This window comes from Typopeltis vanoorti, chromosome 24 (genome assembly GCF_054136105.1).
Source record: "Typopeltis vanoorti isolate ZY-2024b chromosome 24, IOZ_Tvanoo_1.0, whole genome shotgun sequence".
Taxonomy (NCBI): Eukaryota; Metazoa; Arthropoda; class Arachnida; order Uropygi; family Thelyphonidae; genus Typopeltis; species Typopeltis vanoorti.
The window spans coordinates 58,824,721-58,852,647 of record NC_143572.1 but is presented as its reverse complement, the minus strand read 5'-3'; the positions used below and the strand labels follow the sequence as shown (position 1 = coordinate 58,852,647).

At 38.7% G+C, this 27,927-nt stretch overlaps 1 long non-coding RNA gene across 1 annotated transcript; it reads left to right on the top strand.

The window, feature by feature from the left end:
- The first annotated feature begins 5,102 nt into the window (after window positions 1-5,102).
- Window positions 5,103-14,611, top strand: LOC150093263 (uncharacterized). Its single transcript, XR_016550457.1, has 2 exons — window positions 5,103-5,262; window positions 14,473-14,611. It is a non-coding gene; the product is annotated as an uncharacterized LOC150093263 (long non-coding RNA).
- The last annotated feature ends 13,316 nt before the right edge of the window (window positions 14,612-27,927 follow it).

Here is a 27,927-nt window from a genome sequence, read left to right as displayed (position 1 = left end):
AGTCATTGGCAATTATGGCCCTCCTTCTAAACACTTCGCTGTCATACCGCGGTAAGATACTCACCATCCTAACTCTCTCACTCTTCTCTTTTGCTACCTCAAATAATTCCCTCACACAGATTCGCTGACGTCCTTTATGTTCGCACCCGGCTGGTACGACTTCGTTAAACTCTCAACTATTACACCTCTTAATATCGAATCCCCATACAGTACTCGCTCCTTCATATTATTTTCGTTTACGAACATTCTATTATTTGCCGTAACAGACTTTCGCCGGTTATTAGTCGGTACGTTCGGCACACATTTTTCCATACGCTCCAGTTGCCTTTTAGCTCTGTGTATCGCACCGTTCAAACGGGCAATTTCACTACTCGCATTTATCTCACCATTTTCATTATCAATCAAATCATCCATTCGTTCTATATTTCTACCTTCATTTACACTTTCAACGACGCTCTCACACCTATCTGGCACTACCACGCAGTTCTCTAGCACACCGCCATTTTCTACATTCTGACTATCGTTAACGATATCACTCTCGCCACACGAGACACGCTTGAAATCCTCATTCTCTTTACACTTTCTGCACATATTAACTCCACTATCACCCTCTAACCAGACTCCCACCGCTCTTCGCAAAGCATACATCTCACAGACAGTACATTGCATAAATTCGTTTACATCAAAACTCTTAAACAAACATGGCGACCTGGCCGCCATTTTTTTCTTTATCGGTGCCATGTGTACGCTATCTCATCTTAAAATTGATAATTAAAATAACAGAAAACACGCAAAAATTGCACAGACACACCAAGAATCAAAAAGCAAACAATACTACTTAAAATTCTAGTAAACTTTCTAATGTTAACACAAAATACTACTAATCTTTTCATTAGCTCACGACAAGCCGACGATCTAATCAGTACAACACCAAGCGACGACGAGCGAAGATTAGGCTGATGGGTCGATAGCTTTCAGGCAGTTGTGAATCTTTACCTGGTTTATGCACTGGGACCACATCTGTAACTTTCCAATCGCTGGGGAAATAGTTAAATCGGAACATGGCGTTGATTATGGTAGTGAGATGTACGACAGCTCTTCGGGGCAGCAGTTTAATTATTCTATTTGTTATGCCATCTTGGCCAGGGGCTTTTTTATTCTTTAGCTTCTTTAGAACTTCATAGATTTTGGCTGGTGAGGTGTTTGCAGGTTTGTTGTTGCAGGTGCCGGTGAGTTTTAGTGCATATCTGATATGTAGATGGTTTTATAGACATGCTTGATGTCCAAGTTGTCGTATGTAGGGATACACTGCTTTTATGGGGTTCTTTGCTATCTCTTCAGCTTTTTTTGCGTCCGTGTGTACTAGGCCCCTGTCTGACTTGAGTGGGGGAAGATATTTGTTTTTGTTTCTGAGGCTTCTTAATATGTTCCAGGTGGAGTGTTCGCCGGGTGATACAGAGGCTAGTTTGACTTCCCATCGTTCCTGTGAGCTTTAAGTGCTTCTCTAACTTCATTGTTCAGTTTGTTGAGGATCTTTTTGTCATGAGGTGCACGGGTGTTGTGGTACCTTTTCCTTGCTTTGTTTGTGTCCCTAACTAAATCCATGATGTCTTCGGGTAGTCAGTTTGGCTTAAGAGTTGTTTTGGTAGAGGTGACAACCTTTATGGCTGTGTTGATTTGCTGAGTCAGGCTTTTGACAGCATTTTTAATTTCTTTTATGGATCTGATGTGAGGGACAGGTCCAATGTATTCCGATAGTACTTCTGGCAGTTTTTTCCATGAGATGAAGGAATGGGGAGGAGGCAGCAGTTGTTCTTTCTTTCCCAGCTGGAGCAGGATTAATTGTGATCGGTTGTCAGCTCGTCTAAATAGTCTAGGCTATACTGTAGCTTAATATTTTGTAGGATAGCAATGTCAAGTATGTCGGCTGTGCCATGTGTACTATGATGTGTTGCTTCTGCAGGGCCTGCACCACTGCATAATTTGAACTGGAGTAGCTAAAGAGGGTGTAGCCGTTTCTGTTGGTGGTTTTGCTGTTCCATGCAGGGTGTTTCGCATTTAGGTCACCGGCAATGATGACTTGCTCTTTATTGCCCAGGACGGCATCCAGATCTGAATGTAGTAGATTCTTTGATGAAGGATTGTAAGCTGCATAAAGTGTTAGTTTCCCAGCTGAGGTAGTGGGTACTACTACTGTTCCTGTAAGCGCTAGATTTCTATTTGAGGGACTGGTTATAGAGTGGTGATCGATGTGGCTTTTTATGAAAATGGCGGTGCCATCTCCTCTGTAGTTCATGCTGTCGTTTCTGTGGAGGAGGTATCCTCTAACTTTGAGGTTGTCTGCTGATCGTAAGAGGGATTCGTTTATTAGGATGGTGTCTGGGTTGTATCTCACTGCGAATTTTTGGAGTTCCAGAATCTTGTTTCTAAGTCTGTTCGCGTTCCATGCGATGATCTGTAGGGAAACTGGGGTGCTTTTGTTTTCATGCATTTATGAGAGCTGCTAGGATGGATTGGGTTTCTTGTAGAAATCTTTTTCTGGAATCCGACGTGGGGTTAGATTTACTTAAGTCTTGCAGCATATTTGCGAGGGAGTTTGTGATGACGGCTGCTAAATTTGGGTGGTATTGTTCCTGAGTGGCATTTCTTGAGCGGACTACATCTGGGTCTGTCCTTGTTCCTGGGGAGGGGGGGGGGAATTGGAGACCACCAAATCCAGTTTTTCCTCTGCATTAGCAGTATCTTCGCTTTCCTCATCGTCCCTCGTTGTGGAGTACAGGTTCAAATAGCCTGGCCATTCCACTTCAAATTTGTTTAGTAATTTTTTGAGTAGGCTTAGTGGCAGACCTTTGTCTAGTGTTTCTATCAGGGCGTCGGTGTCTATTTCGGTCATAATTACGTCTAGTAGGTTTTGATGGGGGAAGGGGGGGGGTTGGTCAATTACTACGACTGAAAATTAATAGCGAAACCTTACCTTTCGCTGAACGAATCTCACACCTAGTAAAGTTTTTTCTGAATTCACAAGTTTGCTTTCTGCAATAGCTGCCGTTAAAATAATCATGAAAAAATCACTACTCATCACGCATTCACTCTACATCGACCATCACTACCGCATTCTATTCATCAACCTAGACCTCACTTTGACATTTATGTCTTTAGGAGTGAAGCAAGATGCTTTTCAAATTCCCCGCTATCTGTTGTGGTTATAGTGAGGGAAAATTTTACGAGCAGTTTGCTCGCCCTGAATGGTCATGGAGATTATGCATCGCTATAGGAGACTAATATAGCTTTTGGTCTTCTATATTTGAATATGTCCGTTGCCTCGTATGCTGCAGCTTGCTGATGTGGTTGTGGTGTGTGGACGTCTTGGAAGCTAAGGATTGTAGAAAAGAGAAAATATAGGGAATATCTGTATCTCTATGAAGTTGATTGTTTCTAACATACCACGGGGCGTTCAGAATCATTCTCAAGCACTTGTTCTGCACTCGTTGTATTTTGATAATGTTAGTATTAGAGGTGTGACCCCTCGCCGGAGAGGCATAGGTGATTATAGGACCAATCGTCATCTGGTATAGTTGCAATTTGATTCTTGCTATTTCTATTAATTAGCGGCTAGATCTGAGCTATGGCTTTAGATGCCTTTGCGCACGTAGATTTGATGTGTTGATTGAAAGATAGCTTTTTGTTGAGAATTACAGCTAGGTAATTTGTTTCTGTCAGCCAGGAAATTTTAATATTGAATAGTAACACATCTCTTACAGGAAACATCGGCCTTTTTGAGAAAAGAATGGCTGAGCTTTTCAGGGGGATGACTTCCAATCTCCACTTGGAGAACCAACCCTCAACCTTTAAAAGGTTTTCTTGGAGCTTTCTGTTAACGAAATGGGGTCGGAGAGATCTGGTTAGTATTGCCGTATCGTCCGCATACAGGGCCAAAATGGAAGTCATCGGATTGTGCAGGATGTCTGACATGTATACAGAAAACAGCAAAGGAGCCAGTAGAGATCCCTGCGGCACCAAAGCAAATATATGGCGCTGGGACGATGTAGAACCATTGATTTTAACTTGCATTGATCTATTCTAGAGATATGAGTGATTAGATGAACCATTTTTAGTGAGATACCGGCTGAGATAAGTTTGTGCAGGAGTCCAAAATGCCAGATTTTGTCAAATGCTTTGGATAAGTCTAGGAAAACAGCTCCTGTGCACTGGCGTCAGTTGTAGTTGGTGGTGATGTATTTGACAATTCTGTGGATTTGCTGGGTAGTACTATGGTGTTGTCGAAAACCAAACAAACCAAACTGTTCTTTAGGGAGGGTGTTTAGGTTATTTACTGAGGTTTGGAGTCGTAAGAGAATGACCTTCTCCGCAACCTTACTCAGATTGGAGATGAGATTGATTGGACGATACGTTTGCGGTAGGTGTTGGTCTTTGCCTAGCTTATGTATAGGAATTACATCAGCCAGTTTCCAGGTGGAAGGAAATAGTGAAATCTTAAAATTGCATTTATTATACTGGTCAGGTGCACTTTCTGCTTTTCTGGGCAGAAGTTTGATCACCCGATTAGTAATTCCGTCTGGCCCAGGAGCTTTTTTTGGGGGGGTGGGGGGGGGGGGGGGTGGGGGGGGGGGGGGGTGGGGGGGGGGGGGGGTGGGGGGGGGGGGGGGTGGGGGGGGGGGGGGGTGGGGGGGGGGGGGGGTGGGGGGGGGGGGGGGTGGGGGGGGGGGGGGGTGGGGGGGGGGGGGGGTGGGGGGGGGGGGGGGTGGGGGGGGGGGGGGGTGGGGGGGGGGGGGGGTGGGGGGGGGGGGGGGTGGGGGGGGGGGGGGGTGGGGGGGGGGGGGGGTGGGGGGGGGGGGGGGTGGGGGGGGGGGGGGGTGGGGGGGGGGGGGGGTGGGGGGGGGGGGGGGTGGGGGGGGGGGGGGGTGGGGGGGGGGGGGGGTGGGGGGGGGGGGGGGTGGGGGGGGGGGGGGGTGGGGGGGGGGGGGGGTGGGGGGGGGGGGGGGTGGGGGGGGGGGGGGGTGGGGGGGGGGGGGGGTGGGGGGGGGGGGGGGTGGGGGGGGGGGGGGGTGGGGGGGGGGGGGGGTGGGGGGGGGGGGTATGAAATGTTTTTAGAAGGGCTAAGACCTCGTCTGTTTGTGCTAATGCTTGTTATAAAAATAGTAGAATGTACGAATAATTTAAGTGACTTGCCTTGTTCTAGCGTTAAATACGCGTATTCTGCTAAAGGATTCGACGATGATGTTCCGTCGGAAGCAATACCTGGTGAGCTAAAACTTTTTTTTATACTCTTCCCTGCTTGAATGGGCTTTTAGGATGAAGTGAGTTGAGATTGCGATAATAATAGGAGTTTCATTTTTTTTTTTTCATTTGTCGTCCCGATAATTGTCCCCGATTATCGGGACGAATGACTCAATTTTGAATAAAAAACTAACATCTAATGTTAGTCGCCGAACTTATTTTGTGCTCTGTTTTTATCCATTCTATGATAAATCAGAACTTAGCGTTTTAGCAGCATCTTCAGAATTTGATTCTGAAGATGCTGCTAAAATTTGATTCATTTGGTTTGCTCACCGCCACCAGTTTTGTTACCGAGACAGGTTTGTTTATTTTTGTGTGAATGTCGCCATGAAAGATTGTAAATCTGTCGTACATTTAGTACTATGAACGGGCTGATATGGTTTGGATATGCTAGTGTTAAATTGTGAATGAAGCTATGTTATGTAATTTATTATTTTTCATTCACATTTAACATTGCTTATTAAATATTAATCATGGTTTATATAAAATTGTTTATTATTCCTTGATTAAGAATTACTAATTAAATATTTACTCAAAACCTGACCTATTATTAACTTATAAAATAATAAAATGTATAGAATCTTGTATAACTAAATATATATGGTGTAACGTGAATAAGTTAAATCAGCCTATAATGAATAGTCTTAATGAAGTTGTGAGACAGTTATCAGCTATTACTCTGAAATCTCAGGAAAATCAAAATCCCACTACAGATGAAATTGATGAGATGATCAAACATCAAGTTGAACAACAAAGTCAACCTATTTTAAGTAGTCTAGATAGGGTAATGCGAGGATTAAATGATGTTAGACAACAAATGTCTGCTATTCCTCAATCCAAGACAGAGATAAAGCAAAGAAATCCTCTTAGGTGTTACAATTGCAACAAAGTTGGACATTATGCCAGGAACTGCTTCCATAACAAAGAAAACTACTATAACAACAGAAGGAATTCAAAATTTGGATATGTGAACCACAAAAGAAATAATGGAATTCAGAAACACCAGGCACCTAATGAAAGAATGATGACAGTTAGAGGAGAAATCCTGGGTTCTAAATGTGACATCTTATTAGATACAGGATGCAATGCCTCTACCATCAGGATGGATTATTTCCTAACATTAAAAAACAAACTGTGGAAGAGCACTGCCAAGCTGAGACAACCTGTGAGGATTACTTCTCTCTCAGACTCAAACTTTATGGCATATGAAAAGCTTCGAGCAAGAATATATCTACCAGAATTTGGACTGTACGTGTGGCAAGACCTACTTGTTGTCCCCACTACTTCCAATCTAAGTTCTCACATTATCTTGGGAACAAACTTCCTAGCAAAATATCAATTTTCTTGTAACTTTTCTAAAAAGGAAATAACCCTGATGAACAAAAGGAGATATACTAGAAGAAATGAAGTTCATAATTATGATAAGTCTAAGTATCAAACAAAACAAGTTAGATTACCACTTGAATCAGAACCATCTACTGAAGAAAAATCAGCTGTGAATCAATCATCTAATAGAGATAGTGGTGATAACTCTTATGTACACATTCAATCTGATACTCCTCTTCTTACTGATGAACAAAAAGTAGTAGTGACAAAGCCCAAATCAGAACTTACCACTAATAGTAAACTAAAGGTTGAAGTCAATTTTGGTAAAATGTCTAATCTATATCGTAGAACAAACCGCCAGGTTGTGAGACAACAAAGACTTAATTCTAATAATGGAGAACGTGAATTTAATTCAAAGAAGAGAATCCTATACTACAAACTTGAAAGACATGCAGAAAGTGATAATAATAGTAATAAGAGAATTGATGATAAAGTGAAAGAGAATAAAGGCACAAAACATAATAAAGAACCAAGTTTCAGTAAAACTAGCTATTACTTAAAAAATCGGAAAGGAATATGTAATCCAGTTTTTTTTAAAGGAGCCTAGTGTAAAAAGAAAAATTTTTCTTATAATAAAAATTTTTCAAAGAAAGGGTGAGCCTATGTTAAATTGTGAATGAAGCTATGTTATGTAATTTATTATTTTTCATTCACATTTAACATTGCTTATTAAATATTAATCATGGTTTATATAAAATTGTTTATTATTCCTTGATTAAGAATTACTAATTAAATATTTACTCAAAACCTGACCTATTATTAACTTATAAAATAATAAAATGTATAGAATCTTGTATAACTAAATATATATGGTGTAACGTAAAGTGTTATTTTATATTTAAATGTATACGTAATCAAAAAGTTGAAGAAATAGCTTAAATATTATATTGTTCTTATTTGTGAAATATTTAATGTTATGTAATCACTCATGTAGCAGTAATATAGCATACATTACATTGGCGAAATGTTTACGCTTAGTCTATTGTCATGGAAACGCACGCGTAAACAACCACGAGTGGAGTAGAACGTGGCGTTCGAACGTAAGGTGGGAGTGAAGGTCATATAGATAGAGAGATATAGGGAAAAAGGAAAAGAAGAGGGGAGGTCATAGATAAGATAGAGAGGAAGAGAAGAATTATTATTAAGAAGGAGGAGAGAGTTTTGCGGAACCAAGATTATATAATCCTCAGGGCAGAAATTTATGAGTATAGTGTTCGGAAGTGAACCTATAAGTAGTGAAACATAAAGTTTAATGTTATAAGCGAAATCTGCTGTTGTTATGAAGAAAGGTTGATACCGTAATCAGATAAAAGGAAACTGGACAGTCAATGCGAAAATTCTGATTAGTTCTAGTTAATCTGGATTACGATTAAATTCTATGTTGCCCTAGGAAAAGGTTATATTGGTTACTTGGAGAAAAGTGAACAGGAAAAGATATTAGTACCTATTTACTGTTGTTTGGAATAGTGAAGTGCGACTTACAGTAATACAGTTTAAACTATGGAGAATATTTGTTATGTGTGTTCCGCTAATGTTAATTAAGTTAATTCATAAGTGCTCTCTCAATAATTTGATGTATTGAAGAATCTGTCTGGTAAGAGTAGTTGTATAAGGTTCTCTATTCTAGCATTAACTGTAATATACCTCCGATGCTCAAGGTCCTGGAATATATTTGCTTGGAATATAGCTTACGTAGTTTATTGCCTGCTGTGAATATAAACATTGAGCTGATAGATTTGTGAAGACTGAATAAAATGTGAAATTGTTATATTAACTTGAGATAAGAAAATTTGTGTTTTTTGAGACTGTGAATAGTATATGAAAGTTAGAACATTGAATTAGCATCAGTGACCTAAGAAGATGTGTTAAGTTAATTGTATAGTTCCATTTTAAAATAGAGTTCTTGTATTTGTTGACCATATCATATATTAAATGTTTTATTTTGTTGATCTAAATATTGTGTTTGCCTGAATTCCTTATTATTGCACCATTCATAAATATTCGAATCTTGCGGGAACCCCAAGTAAAAATGATAATAGATGATTCGGCCTAATGAGATAACTGTTAACTTAATTTAGAACTGATCCTACTATTTATATAGACTAATCTAAGAATAGGGTGGCGCAGTATAAATATAAATTTCCCTACTTTTGGATCGGTGATCATTTCGTAATTAGTTGTATTATTCATAAAAGTGACTTGAAACTAGATAGAATTAGAACACGACAGAAAAGAGTCGTCACGACACTAGCAACAGACTCTTCAGATTAAACATGGTACTACTTTATTTTCAGAAATTCAAAAAAAAAAAAAAAAACGTGGTGTGTCACACCGGACGACGAAAATCATATACCACCTAAAGGCGTAATTTTCCGAGAGGATTTTATTAAACTGATACTGAGATTATTCACAGACTGGAATGAAAGAATACGAGGTCATTGCTGGATAGTGCATAAAGGTGAGGTGAACCAGTAGTGATTTATTTTATTTATTTCTTTTGCGTTTCCCTTTGTAACACTCAAAAATGGAGAAAGTTGAAATCTGAATGGTATCCCCTTAGGTGCAATGAGAGCTTCTAAAGAAAGACGGTGGGAGGACGGAATAAAAAGAAGGTGGAACTCAAATGGCATAGAAAAGCTCAAGATGAGACTGAATGGAAAACATTTGAGTTCTTCGTCCAGCAATGGATAAAAATGACTGTGAAAGAACAGGAATATCAGCAAATCAACTGCACGAGTACGCTCAAATAAATACAATTTAAGATTAGTATGCCATGCCACTTCTCTATCAGGCGTTTTAATTGCACATAAACTTGGCGATGATCCAAGGCAAGAACCAGCGGTCTACCGATTCGTGCAACGTTAGAAGGTGTCTTCTGTCTTCATAGAGCGGATGAAAAGGTATAAGACATAGATATGGCAATTAAGTCAGTTGATATCAATTAATTTACAGCATTTCAATAACAAATGGAAATTTTAGAATTTTACTACCAAAAATTCCCCAATTATGTCTAAATGTTTGAATCAATAAAATCAATAAACAGTTGATCTCCCTTTAGTTGTCATTAGTAGAGTTTATTTCTACCGACATATTTTAATGTTACCCACGAGATCACAACAGTACAGCCATCTTGAGTTCCTAGTCCTAAGTGGTATTACTGTTTGAAACTGTTTGAATTCTACAGCCGAGTTTCTGAGTTGCAAGATGAAATCCCAGTGAGGAGGATGTGTAGATGCCTTTATCAAAGAGCAATAACTTGAGAACTAACTTGGAAACTTATAGTCTAGAAAAGATTCCTATTCAAGTCAGGAAAAAATGAATCCCTAAAGACATTTCTTCTGTAGACATAAGCATTATATTGTTTTTGTTTGCTTTAGGCACACTCAGGTATGACATTCCAGTGTTGATCAGGGATCAGGGGATTTCTAAAGGCAATCCACTGAGATTTATAGTTGTTTCATATAACATAATTATGTATACTGTAATCACTGAATAAATTAAGCCTCTCTCTGGAAATACTGTGATTCAACTTATTGATGAGTGTTTGTGAATAGATATCAGTAGTGTAAAGTTACTGCTGTAGGCTGGTTAGATAGTGTACAAAAATGTCAATGACTCCTGATAATAAAATTCCCTGTTGCAAAATGTCAGTCAACCTCACTTTTGCTGCCTTACGATCGTTTTTCAGAAATGTACGAACTACTTATGCAATTTGTGTAATGTAGAAAATTCATTGATTTTCGATCTCTTCTCCAGGAGAAAGAAGATTCAGTTGATAAACCTTGGTAAGGATTTAGCTTGATACTTGAATGGAGTGGTTACTCCGTGAATACTCTATTTTCCCCACAACACAACAGGGTTCCTACTTGTGTTCTTATGTACCTTTACAAAGCAGCACATAAGAAACAAATATGCGTTCAATGCACATGAACTCAGAAAGAAATATTATGTATGATAGCTATGTCACTGGCCTATCCCTTCGTAATATTAGTAAAATCCTCAAATACATTATCCAAAATCAACTGTATGGAATATAATCAGTTCAGTGAAATGAGAAAATGTCATCTCAGTCAATAAACGCAAAGGAAGGTTGACATGGAATTCTGGTAATTCTTCCATAGCCCCATTCCGAAATATGCAAATGCTCAATGGGGATCTTAACTAAATGCAACACTTTAACAATCATGTGATGTAAATTGAGGAAGCTGTGGTTCCTCTTCTCGGTACTGTGCGAGTTTGTTATATCTTTACTAGATTCTTTGAAATTTTTTTAAAAAAAAGCTCATTGTCTTAAGACATCGCATACGATGACCCAATTCATATTCAACCCTTCCAATATACATAATTGGAGAATTAGATTTACAACTTACATATTTAGAAAAAAAATATTAAATTGTTTGAAAAGAGTAAACAGAAAAATAAAATTATGGGTGAATAACCCAACAGATTCTTTTACAAACCCCTGCTGATTTAAACATAATGCAGGAATGTTTATATAAAGCAGTGTTATTTTAATTTTAATTTTTTTATTGTTCTGTTATTTTGCAGCATAACGATTAAACTATAGATTAAGCTTTGACACTTTTGTATATCCAATGCACATAATGGAATCCCAATTTGATTTTTTTTCGAAAATTATTTCCATACAAATGTATCAGAAATTAATGTTCTCATTTATTATATACTAAATATACTCTGTAATTACTAAGGCCTGTGTACCTCTGTGGAATTGGTATTTATATCCATAGTTCTATTTCGCTGGAAGGAAGACTGTTCCATATTCGAATTCATTTGCTGACTAGAGGAACTTTTTTGAAGCCTTCTTTGATCAATTCTTGAGTTAATCGATCTCTGACCTGGCAAGAGTTTTTGACTCTCCCAAACTCGTGTTTTTCATGTTGTAAACTGCAGAAATTTGACTGTAGAACTCACATTAGTTCGGACAATTATATAAAGTACTACGATTAGTGACCAAAAGATGGCATCAGTTGTCTACCCGCATTCTCCTCTCTGGGTGCAATTAAAATCGCTGATAGTCTTGTCCCAGATATTCTGTGTTGACACAGAATATCTGGGACAAGGGTTGAGCCTAGCTACTCATTTCAAAAAGTTAATTAAGGCTAAATGCCATGCCTATTCCCGTTTGGAGATAAAAGGCAATAGTCGATTTATTTCGTTTATTTATATACTCTGGAATAATTCGGTAATAAAAAGTGAAACTAAAATGTTTTGAAATATGCTTTTAAAGTTTCTATTCTTAAAGTTCAAGAACATGAACATTTTTTAGTTTGCTTTTGTTAGTTTTTCATTGTAATTTTTCTGAGGTATTTGCCTTGCTTCTCGTAATGGCTCTAATGCTGATCAGAAGAGAGATCTTATACGATAAAATCTAGTATCTGATGGCGAAATGATTTTTGACTTTTTTTTCAACAAATTCTCTGATTAGCCAATATCGGGAAAAGCACATACGTTTTTAATCTGCAGTATAAGAAAATTATGTAATATGGTGGGATTATCACGTCTCAGCCACGTATAACATTTCAAGCTTATGGAAGTGTAATAAAGTTCGTAAGTATATACTCTAAATTGAAATATCTTATTGCGAATTCTATAAAGACAGAGATTACTTAGATAAGAACGAAAGACACGACAGACAAAAAATACTTCAGAAAATAGGCACAGGTACTTAACAATCACATGCGCGATCACTAGATGTCAAAGCATGTTGGTGTTTTACAATTTCGTTGGTTAAAATAATAAATAAATCCGTTATGCCTTTTATTCCCTGAAGTAAGTATGAAAGGTCGTTTTAACCCTATCTAACCCAAGACTTGCACTAATTTTAAACAGGAAAGTGAGTATGGCAGCCAAGAGCTACCATTAAGTTTTCCCTAACCCTAATACTATTGTCTGAAAGAGTTTAGGTTCTATGGTCGATTTTCTTTAGTTTCAGCTGACTAATAGTTTCCAATAATATTTTTTGTTTTGATTTTCGTAATTTTATTTATATTTATATTTCACTTGACACAGAAGAATAAATTATAATTCTTGGTGAATTGCATTGACAGCTTTTAATCACGTGTTATTCATATTGAAATTTCTGAATAAAACTAAAAGGACACTGAATGTAAGCTAATAATTTAATAGCTCTAATCAATTATTTACAGCCGGTGTTTCGCTAGTTTAAGCTAGCATTATCAAAGGCAATTTAACACTACACAATCAGTGAAGACAAACTAAAATGATCTGGATAAGAAGGATAGCCACGTGCGTAGTGGGTGACAGTGGCGTTCCTCGCTGTGATTCCTGTTGGTAATGCTGATGGACAGATAGGGACATGTGCCAAAATCTGTTTAAAATCATACCGATTATTCTGTTTTAGGTAACTGGGGTTTTGTAGAACATATAAAACTCCGACAAGCTTCAAAAGCACTATAGAAAACCTTCAATTATAGTAGAACTATCGCTTGGTAAGCTTTGATGTGTCATCCGTTTTTACAAATGTTCCAGTAGGCGACTCACTAATTCTCCTATCCAAAATTTATCTCCCTGACATTTACCCACTCTTTAAACACTATCTTAAATTAGGGTATTTTATCTGGATCAACTAGCTCTTTACACAAATTGAAGGGGTTGCAACGGGCTCCCCATTTTACTCCTCCATTGCAAATTTAAACATGGAATATTTTGAATCTGTGGCAGTTAATTCTCCACCCGTCAAGCAGCCCAAAGTATAGTTATGGTGTTTAGATGATTTCATTTGGCAGCATGGTTCGCAGGCTTTGTCTAACTTTGTACATTTCCTCAATAATATCCATACTCGTATTAGTTTCACTGTGGAAGAATAAAAAGGAGCTCTTGCCTTCTTGAATACTTTAGTTACAAGGCAAACAGATAGATCCCTCATACGTTCAGCTTACTCTAAGTTCCGCCCCCCCATAAGCAGATACTTAAATATCACTTCACACCATTATCCTGCCCAGAAACTTGGAATTTTCAAAATCTTAGCCTACACGGCCGAGCGAACTTCATCCTCAGGACAAGCGCTGCACCTGAAACAGCAGGCTCTACTCACATCGATCCAGCAATATGGATACAACAAAACACCCCTGATCAAACTCGTTAAAAAGAACAAGAAATCCCCACCCACTCCCAAACCACACTACACGTGCACTGTATCTTTGCCCTACATCAAGGCACAACAATAAACTGGGTTCCCTCATGAAACGACAGACAATCAAAACTGTATACAAACCTTTAAATAATATATTTACCTGCCTAAGACAAATCAAGGATTAGACCCTCTCCCTCCCTCCCAGGAGAAAGACCACTTCGTAAGATGGAAGAAAGCCAGGCTAATTTACAAATCCCGGTTTAAATCGGATAGACTGTTCCTGGAAGTGGCAGAGGTTATACAAAACTCGGTGAATTCAACTGCAAAATGCAAAAAAAAAAAAAAAAATGGACGGGATGGTTTTAAACAGCTTTGGTGCACTGGTCTATCTGTCAATGAGTATTCCCCTCTCGCCCTCCAGGCACGTGTCTTTGTTATTCGTGTTATTTTAATTTGTCTATGCTGATTGTGTAGTGTTAAGTTGTCTCTGATAATGCTAGCTGAAGCTAGCGAAGCGTCTGCTAAAAATCATTAATTTGAGCTATTAAATTATTTCCTTATATTCAGCATCCTCGTAGTTTGTTTCAGAAACTTCGACATGAATAACAACAATAGCTACGGAAACTGAAACATGGAATTTAAATCAACTGATTTGATCTTTTTTTTTTTTGCAGCTGGGGAGACGAAAGGAGTGATTGTGGATATGTCAGGATCGCCAGAAACAAGAACAATCAATGTGAGATTTCCTCAGATGCATAATGTGTTGCCGCTATAAAAATAGAAACTGCAAATAAAAGATGAAGTTATGAATTATTTTTGTCTATCATCTAATTTGTTTGGCATCAACAACAGACATCACTACGAAAAGCGTCCCTGTAGCCCTCCCCCCACGCAAGTGACTGTCCATGCTATCCAGGTCATTTTAGTTCGTAACAGTACTTTGCTTACTGGAGACCTGAAGTGAATGGAATTTTAAGACACTTTTTTCCAGCTAGAGTAGCATTTAAGATGCTCATTCTTCAGGAGCTCTTTCGCCATAGACGGCACATGCCATTTCCACTGAGCTACAAAGGCGCCCTCTTAATTACAATTAATATTATAATAATATTTATTAGTAATACGTTACTTACTTTTGGCGTGTGTGCAGGTTTGGATTTAAACATTTACATGAAATTAAATGAAAATCAATTACATGAAAATGAACACATATATCAGCATATATTTGTGGTTCTGGTTGTTCCAAATCGAAACAAATGATGCCTTACATTCTGTTTTTTCATCGCAAGAATAAATACCTTTTTTGATTGAATAGACACCAGGTTACCTTTAGACTACACGAAAAAGATAGACGTTTGCTATTCAGTCATCTTTATAATTACTATGCAGTCATCTATACTAACTCTAATTATTTTATTACCAGATAATTTTCTTTACCAAATTTGAGATTGATGTCACATTTGACCTTTCACAATATTTGCAGTCTTTAATCGTATACAATTTCGTAATCCACCAAACCTTTGATATTATCTTAACAAGCAGAGGGAGCCACTAGTCAATATCTGTACATGATTCTGCGCCAGTTATCCAGCTTTCCCCATACTATTTGCCTAAATGATCCGCTACAGTTTGGTCAACTTTACGTGTGTAGGGTTAATATAAAATATAAAATATTTTTTATATTAACTATTTTAAAATAATTTATAATGTTTCATAGCGGATATTCTGTTCTTGAAACCTGCGTCCTGATTGGCGGCTATTTACAGAAGCTTTGCTTCCTTACGTTGGTTTTAATGCTAATGCTGATACGTGCAATTGTGATAACGACCGCCACAGATTTTGTTAGAGTTTTTTTTTAAAGATAACGCATTATCAGTATTTATTTAATTGATAACAACAAGCTACTGCCTTTAAGTCTATGTTTACTAGTGTTAAATGGATAACTTACATTAATCAGGATCGATTCAACTTCACTTTCGTTTTGAATGTTGCTATGAATTTAATAGCCTTCTGGATTTGGAATTGGACGTTAAGTGGATGTGGAAACTTTTCTTTTTGGTAAGAATTAATGTTGGTGGGTTGGATTTTTGTTTTGCTTTTATGGAAGTTTGAACTATTTTTTTGTCGTAGGATTTTTGAGGTCAGCGTAAAATCTCATTTCTTTGGGTTGTGGTCCATAGTATATGATGGGGAAGAGATAAATAGGAAGTGGTGCCTGCAATGAGAAGTGACACACTCGGCAACATACCGTCAACACAGATGGAACTCAGTCTCATCTCCATATGTGGCCTCGACAGTTCTCCTCGCAGCCAGTGTATTCGGTCTCCCATAAATGCTAGCATATAACTGAGACACGCTTATGCTGAAGTATGTCAATGCCATTAATTAACTACTTTGTTATCTGACGGAAGGAAAACTCAGAATCTTAAGGTATAATTGCTGGTTATAAGTTAACGTCGATCTGTTGATCTATTTTAACTTCAAAAGAAATCTGGTTTTTACTATACAAATTAAAAAGACAATCAGGCAACAAACTATTACTAATTAGGGTTAGGAACACAAGATGGATGCTTTGGTAATATCCATATGACATGCAATTAATATATGGTAAACACTGCACATTAAATTCATCAGAAACGTGAACAAGTTGACACACTTTCTTGGCTTAATAGTGATGTACAGGGTGTTCGGGATAAATTTGACAGTTTCGTAAGGAAAAACAAAATCTTCTTTGTATCTATTAAATTTAATGAATTGACAAAAAAACATTACAGGCAGAGTTAATTACAATACTATCAACAAGATTTACTCAAAATAACCACCATTAGCATCGATCACAGCTTCAATTCTGCTTCGGAACCTCGAACAAGCTGATGCTACAGTCTCCCTGGGAAGGGCCGCAAAAACTGTTTTAATTTTATCCATTAACTGGGCTTTTGTATTACTGGAAGTGCGATTGGTGTCTTTTTCAACTGCGCCCCATACAAAATAATCCATGGGGTTAAGGTCTGGGGAGTTTGGAGGCCAAACATTTGGACTGGTGAAGTCGTAGAAATTTTCAGACAACCATTTTTGACTTTTCCCAGAGGTGTGGCAAGGGGCCGAATCCTGCTGCCATACATACGGCCTACCATTGGCTACCCTTGTTATCCAGGGCTTGACTACAGTTAGCAACTCCACGAATAAAGCCCGAATTCCAATGCCAGGGTTCTTCAACACCTGTTCCTGCAGATTTGCGAGGAATTCTGCTGTACGAACGCAATCAGATCGTCTGCTAGGGATCTTTCTTCTTGCTACATCCTCGTAGTCACCATTGCAAGTCTCTAGTTCATGCCTGATTGTTTTTACTGTATTCAGGGAGCATTGGGCAGCAGTCGTAATATCCTTATTTTGATGGCGGGCACGAATCATCATGATACAAGTTATTCTCTTCCATGATTCAGGTGGGTTCCAGCTATCCATCCTTTCTGACATCTTGTATATGAATGAAGAAGGGTCCAAACTTTTAAATGAAGAGAAGTGTGTGTTAATTGTACATGTAACTTACGGAAAAATATAATTAATTATAAAAATGTCAAATTTATCCCGAACACCCTGTATATATGGGAAAAGAGATATTGACCACAAGAGAAAATCTATTGAGCTTTTGAATTCATATTTGAAAAAAAAATTAAATTCTTAAAAATATTCTAGTTTGTCGTAAAGAGGAATTATTTTTAATCATATACCAATGTAGATAAAAAATATATTTGCATCTTTTTTTAAGGATTTCATTTATTTATTGTATGTGACGATTTCTAATTTTTTTAAAAAAATGCAACATATGGCTGAATGTTGCCTTCTTGGAACAAAGTAGGAGATGACAATGCAGTTTTCACAAAATTATTTTCTTTTCTTCTACTTGACAAATGACAATTTGTACTAAAGTTTGCTACTAAGTCAAGTTTTAATTTTCAAAAAATGTCAGAAATTTTTCATCAAGTTGTTTACTTATGATGAGAATTTAATAAAAAGGAACTCGTATTGAATAAACACCAGAAACAGAATTCTAGTGCTGATTGATGTTGCCTTCCAGTCAACGTTTTTCTAATTTCTTTTTTTTAAATTCAAGGTTGATAAAATTGAAGAATTTTATCAACGCTGATTTGATCAAATTCTCTTCTCTGAGAATTTGGTGATTAACATGGTGAACTGTTTGTTTATTCCCCAGCACTTTTTTTCATTTGCGAATTATTGTTGACTACTAAGTAATTGTTCTTAATGAATTTTATAATCCAACAAAGTTTCAGGTTAAGATAATTTAAAGTGCCTTCTATTTCATCGAGTTGCTGTACAGTTCAATAGCATTTCTCTTTTTCTTCTTCTTTTTCTTCAATCTTTTAGTTCTATCCACTGCTGGACGAAGGTCTCCCCCATGATTTTCCAGACCACTCTGTTTTCTGCCTCTCCCATCCATCTCACTCTTGCAATTAGTTCATCCCTCCACTTTCTTCTTAGTCTTCCTCTTTGTCATCTCCATTCTGTTGTTTTTCTAGTCCATCTCCCATCACTACATCTGGCAATATGGCCAGCCCATCTCCACTTAGCCTGTTTAATGTATTTTACAATATCCATGACACCTGTTTGAGATCTTATCCAGGTATTTGTCTTTCTATCTCTTAATGTTATTTTTAGCATACTTCCCTCCATGCGATGTTGTGTTGTTTCTCAGCTTTTTGTTTCGGTTTCTGTTCAAGTCCATGTTTCTCCTCCGTATGTTAGGACAGGAAGTGTGCACTGGTCGAAAGCTTTCCTTTTTTAGACTCATAGGGATGTCACTTCTGAATATGTCTCTCATTTTCCCATAAACCATCCATCCAAGGTGAATTCTTCGTTCAATCTCTTTTCTTTGGCACTCCTCAAAGGATAATGATTGGCCCAAATATACATATGAAGTAACTTGTTCTATTTCATGGTTTTCAACTTTGATAGTTCTATGATTTATGTATTTATTCACCATTATTGTTGTTTCTTTTTCTATTTATTTTTAGTCCAATTACTTTGGAGGCGTCATTTAGTTGGTTTAGACTTCCAGAGTTTCAAGATGATCTGATATTTGCACAATATCGTCTGCAAATTTCAGATGATGCAGCCTTTCTCCATTTATGTTTGTTCCTTTTGTTTCCCAATCAAAGCTTCTAAAGGCTTCCTCTAGTGCAGCTGTAAATAATTTGGAAGATATGGTGTCGCCTTGCCAGATGCCTTTTTGTGTTGGAAACTTTTCAGTGTTTTTATATAATTTAATTACAGAAGTTGCATTATTGTAAATATGTTTTAGTGTTTCAATATATGGTTCCTCAGTTCTCTGGGTTTCAACTGCTTTTATTGTTGCAGATGTTTTAACTGAATCAAATGCTTTTTCGTAGTATATATATAGGCCAGACGTAAGGGTTTCTTGTATCCAATTGATTTTTCAATGAGCTGTCTTAATGTGTAAATATGGTACAAAGTAGTGTAATTCTTTCTCAATCCAGCTTGTTCACAGTATTGCATTCCCTGAAGTCTATATTTTATTCTGTTATTTATAATTTTTGTGAAGACCTTATATATGTGGGAAGTAGGCTTATAGGTCTTTAGTTTTTAATTTCGTTTTTAAACACCTAGAGGATTGCCAAAGAAAAGAGTTTGAACGAAGATTTCACCTTGGATGGATGGTTCATGGGAAAATGAGAGACATATTCAGAAGTGACATCCCTATGAATCTGAAAAGGAAAGCTTTCGACCAGTGCACACTTCCTGTCCTAACATACGGAGGAGAAACATGGACTTGAACAGAAACCTAAACAAAAAGCTGAGAACAACACAACATCGCATGGAGAGAAGTATGCTAAAAATAACATTAAGAGATAGAAAGACAAATACCTGGATAAGATCTCAAACAGGTGTCATGGATATTGTAAAATACATTAAACAGGCTAAGTGGAGGTGGGATGGCCATATTGCCAGATGCAGTGACGGGAGATGGACTAGAAAAACAACAGAGTGGAGGTCAATGGATGGAGCATGACAAAGAGGAAGACTGAGAAGAAAGTGGAGGGATGAATGGAACTAATTGCAGGAGTGAGATGGATGGGAAAGGCAGAAAACAGAGTGGTCTGGAAAATCATGGGGAGACCTTCGTCCAGCAGTGGACAGAACTAAAAGATTGAAGAAGAAGAAGAAGAGAAATGCAATTCAACTGTACTGCAACTCGATGAAATAGAAGGCACTTTAAATTATCTTAACCTGAAACTTTGTTGGATTATAAAATTAATTAAGAACAATTACTTAGTAGTCCACAGTAATTCGCAAACGAAAAAAGTGCTGGAGAATAAATATTTCTGACAATACTGTGAAACAGTATTGTCAGAAATTTGCTTGCGAGTAGAATAAGATAGGATGGCTTTCATCGGAGAGTTTGTCCTTAAAAAGCAAAGGGAACAAGAAATATATTATCCTGAAAATTCTAAATAACATCATTCTAAAAAAAATTGAAAGCATGGCCTATTTATCGTACTGCTAAGGAAGGTAATTTGGATACTCCAAAAATGTTCATCTACTGAATCTTAATAGCTATGTTGCGAAATTTAAAGAAGTCTCCGAAAGGACACAATATCCTACACGATAGATTGAAAGTGAACTTATAAACAAGCTGTGGTCACAATACAGGTAATCCTCATATAACGCGGTACTTATACAACGCTGTTTCGATATAATACGGCCTACACATTGTAATAATTCTTTATCTTTTCATATATTTTTCACCGCGCGACATTTTCGCCTAAGAAAACTCTCGAAAACCTACGTGTTTCCTTTTTTGGGTTTTCTGTTTTTCACGAAACTTTAAAACAAGTATTTCCTATCCTGTTTTAGGACCACCGGCCACGCTGGACCATGTGCGGAGATGGGGCCAGAGTGGTACTATACTATGCAAAATATAAAGCACTAAAAAGATTTGATACAAATGAAGAGGCGCATTTTTAAGAATATCAAAATCATCTGTGGAAAACCTATTCATTTGCCTCGGAGAAATCGCTTACGGCAGCCTCCCAGGCCGTAATGGGATTTGAAACTGTAGGGGCATATCTTTTATCAGTGTAAGGTTGGTTGAAGTGCTCACGTTTCTTACCACTTTCTCTGAGGTAGTACTATTGCAGATTCCCAAACCGGTGCTTGAAAAAAATAAAAATCCAATTTTTTCTTATCAATGTTCCAAAATATCAGATATGGAAAATACGTAAAAAAAAACATCACACCGAAGAAGACAGAATCTACCATCGAATTAGGAAGTGCTTCTCCGCCTATCTCCCTCGATTCCTGGAACAGGAAAATATCTCCGGGGCGAAAGACTGTTCCTAAGGAGATGGCGTAGACCACGAACATATGTCAGATTACACAGGGAAGAATTAAAGTGCGCATTTATCGGTAACATCACTGTTTTTATGATCTTTTAAACTGAGATTTTATTAGTTTTTTTCATTTTAGTCTAATTTCACTTTATTCCAATGTAGAGGGGCCTGAATTGGTTCCGAACAAATACAGGCTGCAAAAACCCAACATCGAGGTGGTCCTGTGCCCTTAACGGGCGCAGGACCACCTCGGGATCTCCCGGACCAGATCTCCCCAATTTGTTCACGTGTTTTTATCCGTTTATTAGATTCAACAAGCTTTTATACTTCGTATACTAGTTTTTATAACATTTTTCATATTCTTCTTATCTATTTAATCCTATTAGGTTTTTTTAGTGCTTTTTTTGCGACTTTTCTTTTAAAGAGTGAAACTCAAACGACCATTTTAGAAGCACTAGGTGGGTCAACATCTAATACTAATCAATGAGGCCTCTTTCTCATTGACTAGTATTAGTCAATGATTAATATTTTTTTCATGTAAATAAAATAAAACATCCAAATCCAAAGTAGAATGCACCATCAATTTATAAATTTGTCTTTTCTCAATTTTATCCGTGTGTAGTAAACTGCTTATCCAATGTAACCAAAAAAAAACCTTCAGCTTTTTTTGGTTACTTTGGTTCTACTGGCCATTTCAACTATCCAGCGTAATCCCACAGATGAAATTAAACGCAGAAGCAGATCCTTTACAACGCTAGACCTCACTTACATAACCTACCATCACTGGCCAGAAGGGTGAAGCAAAATGCTTTTTATTTCCCTTGTCTGATAGGGAGGACGAATTGAAGGAAAGATTTATGAGCTGTAAGCTCGCCCTGGGGATGGGGGACACGGAGATTAATCGTTGTTGCTAGTATTTAGGATGGCTTTTGGCCTCTTGTATTTGAAGAGGTCAGTTTCGTCATAGTTTGCTGCCTGTTTAACTAGATCGTTTCTCTATGCAGTTGGACGTTTCTCACAAACCACGGTGCATCCATGATCATGCGCAAACACTTATTCTGCACTCTCTGCAGCCTAAGGATGTTGGTGTTGGATGTGTGGCTCCAGGCTGGAGATGCATATGTCACTATGGGGCGGATCGTCAGCAGGTAGAGGAGTACTTTGATTCTGGTATTTAGCTTGCTTTTTTAGATGCTTTCGCGCATAAGGCTTTGATGTGTGGGTTGAACGATAATTTTTTGTCTAGAATTACCCTAAAATACTTTGTTTCTGTTTGCCAGGGGATTTTGGTGTTGAATAGATAAAAGTCCCGCTTGGGAATTGCCAATCTTCTGATGAAAAGTATGGCTATACCCTTTTGGGGATTCACTTGTAATTTCCATTTGGAGAACCATTGTTCTAGTTTTAGAAGGTTTTCTTGCAGTTTTTTAGTGACGAGATCTGGTTGTAGAGATCTGGCAAGTACTGCTGTGTCATCCGCATAGAGTGCTAAGATGGATGACATTGGGTTGTGTGGGATGTCTGCCATATATATATCAAGAATATGATCGGTGCCAGCAGGGAACCTTGGGGAACTCTCGCAGAGATCCATCGCTGACTTGAAACTGTTCCGTTTATTTTGACTTGTATGTGTCTGTCCTGGAGGTAAGATTTAATTAGGTGGACGATTCTTGATGGCATGCCTGCTGAGATGAGTTTGTGTAGTAATCCGAAGTGCCATATCTTATCAAAAGCTTTTTCTATGTCGAGGAAAACTGCTCCAATGTGCTGGTGCCAATTGTAGCCGGTGGTGATGTACTCAATTATGATATGAAACTGTTGAGTAGTACTGTGATGTTGTTGGAAGCCAAATTGTTCCTTTGAAAGGATATTTAACTAGTTTACTAAGGCTTGGAGTTTGGGGAGGATGATTTTTTCGGCAATTTTGCCTAAGTTTGAGATTAGGCTGATGGGTCGATAGCTTTCAGGCAGTTGTGGATCTTTACCTGGTTTATGCACTTGGACCACATCTGCGACTTTCCAATCGCTGGGGAAATAGTTAAATCGGAACATGGCGTTGATTATGGTGGTGAGATGTACGACAGCACTTCGGGGCAGCAGTTTAATTATTCTATTTGTTATGCCATCTGGGCCAGGGGCTTTTTTATTCTTTAGCTTCTTTAGAACTTCATAGATTTACGCTGGTGAGGTGTTTGCAGGTTTGTTGTTGCAGGTGTCAGTGAGTTATAGTGCATGTCTGACATGGAGGTGGATTTTATAGACATGCTTGATGTCTAAGTTGTCGTATGTAGGGCTACACTGTTTTTCTGGGTTCTTTGCTATCTCTTCAGCTTTTTCTGCGTCCGTGTGTACTAGTCCAATGTCTGACTTGAGTGGGGGGAAGAGATTTGTTTTTGTTTCTGAGCCTTCTTAATATGTTCCAGATGGAGTGTTCGCCGGGTGATAGAGAGGCTTCTTTGGCTTCCCATGTTTCGTTCCTGTGAGCTTTAAGTGCTTCTCTAACGTCATTGTACAGTTTGTTGAGGATCTTTTTGTCATGAGGTGCACGGGTGTTGTGGTACCTTTTCCTTGCTTTGTTTGTGTCCCTAACTAAATCCATGATGTCTTCGGGTAGTCAGTTTGGCTTAAATGTGGTTTTGATAGAGGTGACAATCTTTATGGCTGTGTTGATTTGCTGAGTCAGGCTTTTGACAGCATTTTCAATTTCTTTTATGGATCTGATGTGAGGGACAGGCCCAATGTGTTCCGATAGTACTTCTGGCAGTTTTTCCCATGAGATGAAGGAATGGGTTGGAAGGGGGAGGGGAACCGGCAGTTGTTCTTGCTTTCCTAGCTGGAGCAGGATTAATTGTAATCGGTTGTCAGCTCGTTTAAAGAGTCTAGGCTTTACTGTAGCATAATATTTTGTAGGATAGCAATACCAAGTATGTCGGCTGTGCCATACGTACTATGATGTGTTGGTTCTGCGGGGCCTGCCACCACTGCATAGTTTGAACTGGAGTAGCTGAAGAGGGTATAGCCGTTTCTGTTGGTGGTTTTGCTGTTCCATGCAGAGTGTTTCGCGTTTAGGTTACCGGCAATGATGACTTGCTCTTTATTGCCCAGGACGGCATTCAGATCTGAATGCAGTAGATTCTTTGATGGATGGTTGTAAGCTGAATAAAGTGTTAGTTTCCCAGCTGAAGTAGTGGGTACTACTACTGTTCCTGTAAGCGCTAGATTTCTGGTTGAGGGGCTGGTTACAGAGTGGTGATCGATGTGGCTGTTTATGAAAATGGCGGTGCCATCTCCTCTATAGTTTATTCTGTCGTTTCTGTAGAGAAGGTATTCTCTAACTTTGGGGTTGTCTGCTGGTCTTAAGTGGGATTCATTTATTAGGATGATGTCTGGGTTGTATCTCACTACGAATTCTTGGAGTTCCAGAATCTTGTTTCCAAGTCTGTTCGCGTACCATGCGATGATCTGTAGGGAAACACTGGGGTGCTTTTGTTTTTATGCATTTATGAGAGCTGCTACGATGGATTGGGTTTCTTGTAGAAATCTTTTTCTGGAGTCCGATGTGGGGTTAGATTTACTTAAGTCTTGCAGCATATTTGCGAAGGAGTTTGTGATGACGGCTGCTAAATTTGGGTGGTATTGTTCCTGAGTGGCCTTTGTTGAGCGGACTACATCTGCATTTCGTCGTTCTTCGTCTGCTGTTTGTGGTTTGATTCGATCGGGGTTTCTGGTTGGGGCAGTTGGTTCTGTATCGTGTTTTGTCGACCTCTGATGGGTTAAGGAGCTTGGGCTACTGCTACTCGTTTTTGTAAATTAGTAGAGGGAGCAGATCCTCTGTCTTTTTGGGTGTTATATACAACCTTTGCATTTTGCTGGATGCGGGCCCCCGCAGTTTGCACATTTAGCCGGGGTGGATTTTGGCTTGCGCAGGTGTTTGTAGGATGACTCTCACCGCATTTTAAGTACTTGTATTTATCTTTACATACTCTCTGGGCATGACCATACTTTTGGCACCTGTGGCACTGTCCTGATGAGGTCCTTTTTTTTTAGTGGTTCTGGGCTGATTTTTAGCCCGCAAATTGATGTTAGGTCATATATGTTTTTGTATGCCTGGTGGATCTCTACTAAGACGAGTGGCATCGGACTTTTGTCTGCTCTGGTCATTCTGCTGACCTTGATGGGTGGTAGGTCTTGGTAGCAGAGATCAGCGGCTGTCTTCTGTATGTGCTCTGATACTCCACGGAGAACCACTTTCAGGCTCCTCTCGGAGTCGAGGGTGAAGGTGTGGTATTGTATACCTTTATTGTCTAGCTCCTTTGTGAGTCTGCAGTAGTACATTATAGTGGCAGGCTGGATTTTTATGCCAGAGTCTAAATTCTTTGCTGTTGTGTATGCTATCTGTTAGATTAGTCATAGTGGTCCTTTGTTCCATCCACCTGTTCTTTTTTCTTAAGATAATTGGGGGCAATTTCTCTTTAGTGGAGGCAGGGCGGTCAGAGTTTTGTCGGTCTTCCTCCATACCTTCATCTGTGGGTGGTTCTATCGTCTGTGTTTTGCGTTTTTTCCGCGGGTGGGTCTCTCCTTGTTCCTGGGGGGGGGATTGGAGACCACCAAATCCAGCTTTTCCTCTGTATTAGCAGTATCTTCGCTATCCTCATCGTTCGTCGTTGTGGAGTACAGGTTCAAATAGCCTGGCCATTCCACTTCAAATTTTTTAGTAATTTTTTGAGTAGGCTTAGCACCAGTCCTTTGTCTAATGTTTCTATCAGGGCGTCGGTGTCTATTTCAGTCATAATTACGTCTAGTAGGTTTTGATGGGGGACGGGGGGGTCAATTACTAAGACTTGAAATTAATAGCGAAACCTTACCTTTCGCTGAACGAATCTCACACCTGGTAAAGTTTTTTTTGAATTTACAAGTTTGCTTTCTGCAATAGCTACCGTTAAAATAATCATGAAAAAATCACTACTCGTCACGCATTCACTCTACATCGACCATCACTACCGCATTCTATTCATCAACCTAGACTTCACTTTGACAATTGACATTTATGTCTTTAGGGGTGAAGCAAGATGCTTTTCATATTCTCCGCTATCTGTTGTGGTTACAGTGAGGGTAAACTTTATGAGCAGTTTGCTCGTCCTGAATGGGCATGGAGATTATGTATCGCTATAGGAGACTAATATAGCTTTTGGTCTTCTATATTTGAATATGTCCGTTGCCTCGTATGTTGCAGCTTGCTGAACCAAATCGTTGGGATGTGTGGACGTCTTTAAGAAAATCTTGGAAACTAAAGATTGTAGAAAAGAGAAAATATAGGGAATATTTGCATCTCTATGAAGTTGATTGTTTCTAACATACCACGGGGCCTTTAGAATCATTCTCAAGCACTTGTTCTGCACTCGTTGTATCTTGATAATGTTAGTATTAGAGATATGGCTCCAGGCTGGAGAGGCATAGGTGATTATAGGACGAATCGTCATCTGGTATAGCTGCAATTTGATTCTGTTGTTGAGCTTGCTATTTCTGTTAATTAGCGAATAGATCTGAGCTATGGCGTTAGATGCCTTTGCGAACGCAGACTTTGTGTTTTTTGAAAGATAGCTTTTTGTCGAGAATTACAGCCAGGTAATTTGTTTCTGTCTGCCAGGAAATTTTGGTATTGAATAGTAACACATCTCCTGTAGGAGACATTGGCCTTTTTGAGAAAAGAATGGCTGAGCTTTTCAGGGGTGATGACTTCCAATCTCCTCTTGGAGAACCAACCCTCCATCTTTAGAAGGTTTTCTTGGAGCTTTCTGGTAACGAAATGGGGTCGGAGAGATCTGGTTAGTATTGCCGTATCGTCCGCATACAGGATCAAAATGGAAGTCATCGGATTGTGCGGGATGTCTGACATGTATACAGAAAACAGCAATGGAGCCAATAGAGATCCCTGCGCACTCCGTTGATTTTAACTTGCCTTGATCTATTCTGAAGATATGAATGGATTAGATGAACTATTTTTAGTGAGGTACCGGCTGAGATAAGTTTGTGCAGGAGTCCAAAATGCCAGATTTTGTCAAATGCTTTGGATAGGTCTAGGAAAACAGCTCCTGTACACTGGCGCTAGTTGCAGCTGGTGGTGATGTATTCGACAATTCTGTGGATTTGCTGAGTAGTACAATGGTGTTGTCGAAAACCAAACTGTTCTTTAGGCAGGATGTTTAGGATTTACTGAGATTTGGAGTCGTGAGAGGATGATCCTCTCCGGAACCTTACCCAGATTGGAGATGAGACTGATTGGACGATAATTTTGCGGTAGGTGTGAGTCTTTGCCTGGCTTATGTATAGGAATTACATCAGCCAGTTTCCAGGTGGAAGGAAAAGAGGGAAATTTTAAAATTGCATTTATTATACTGGTCAGGTCCACTACTGCTTTTCTGGGCAGAAGTTTGATCACCCGATTAGTAATTCCGTCTGGCCCAGGAGCTTTTTGTTCTTTAATTTTTTAATAATGTCGTATATCTCAGCAGGTGATGGTGCAATATGGTCAGTGCTGGTGATAGGAAATTTGAGTTAGTGTCTGACCTTGCTGTGAATCTTATATATGTGGTCAAAGTCAAGGTTTCCATACGAAGGCCTGCATTGCTCCTCCAAATTGTTTGCTATAACTTCTGCTTTGTCTACATCTGTGTGAGCAAGGCCCTGGTCAGAGAATATTGGGGGGAAGGGATCTGTCTTTGTTTTTGATATTTTTCAGTAGTCCCCAGATGGAGTGTTCAGTAG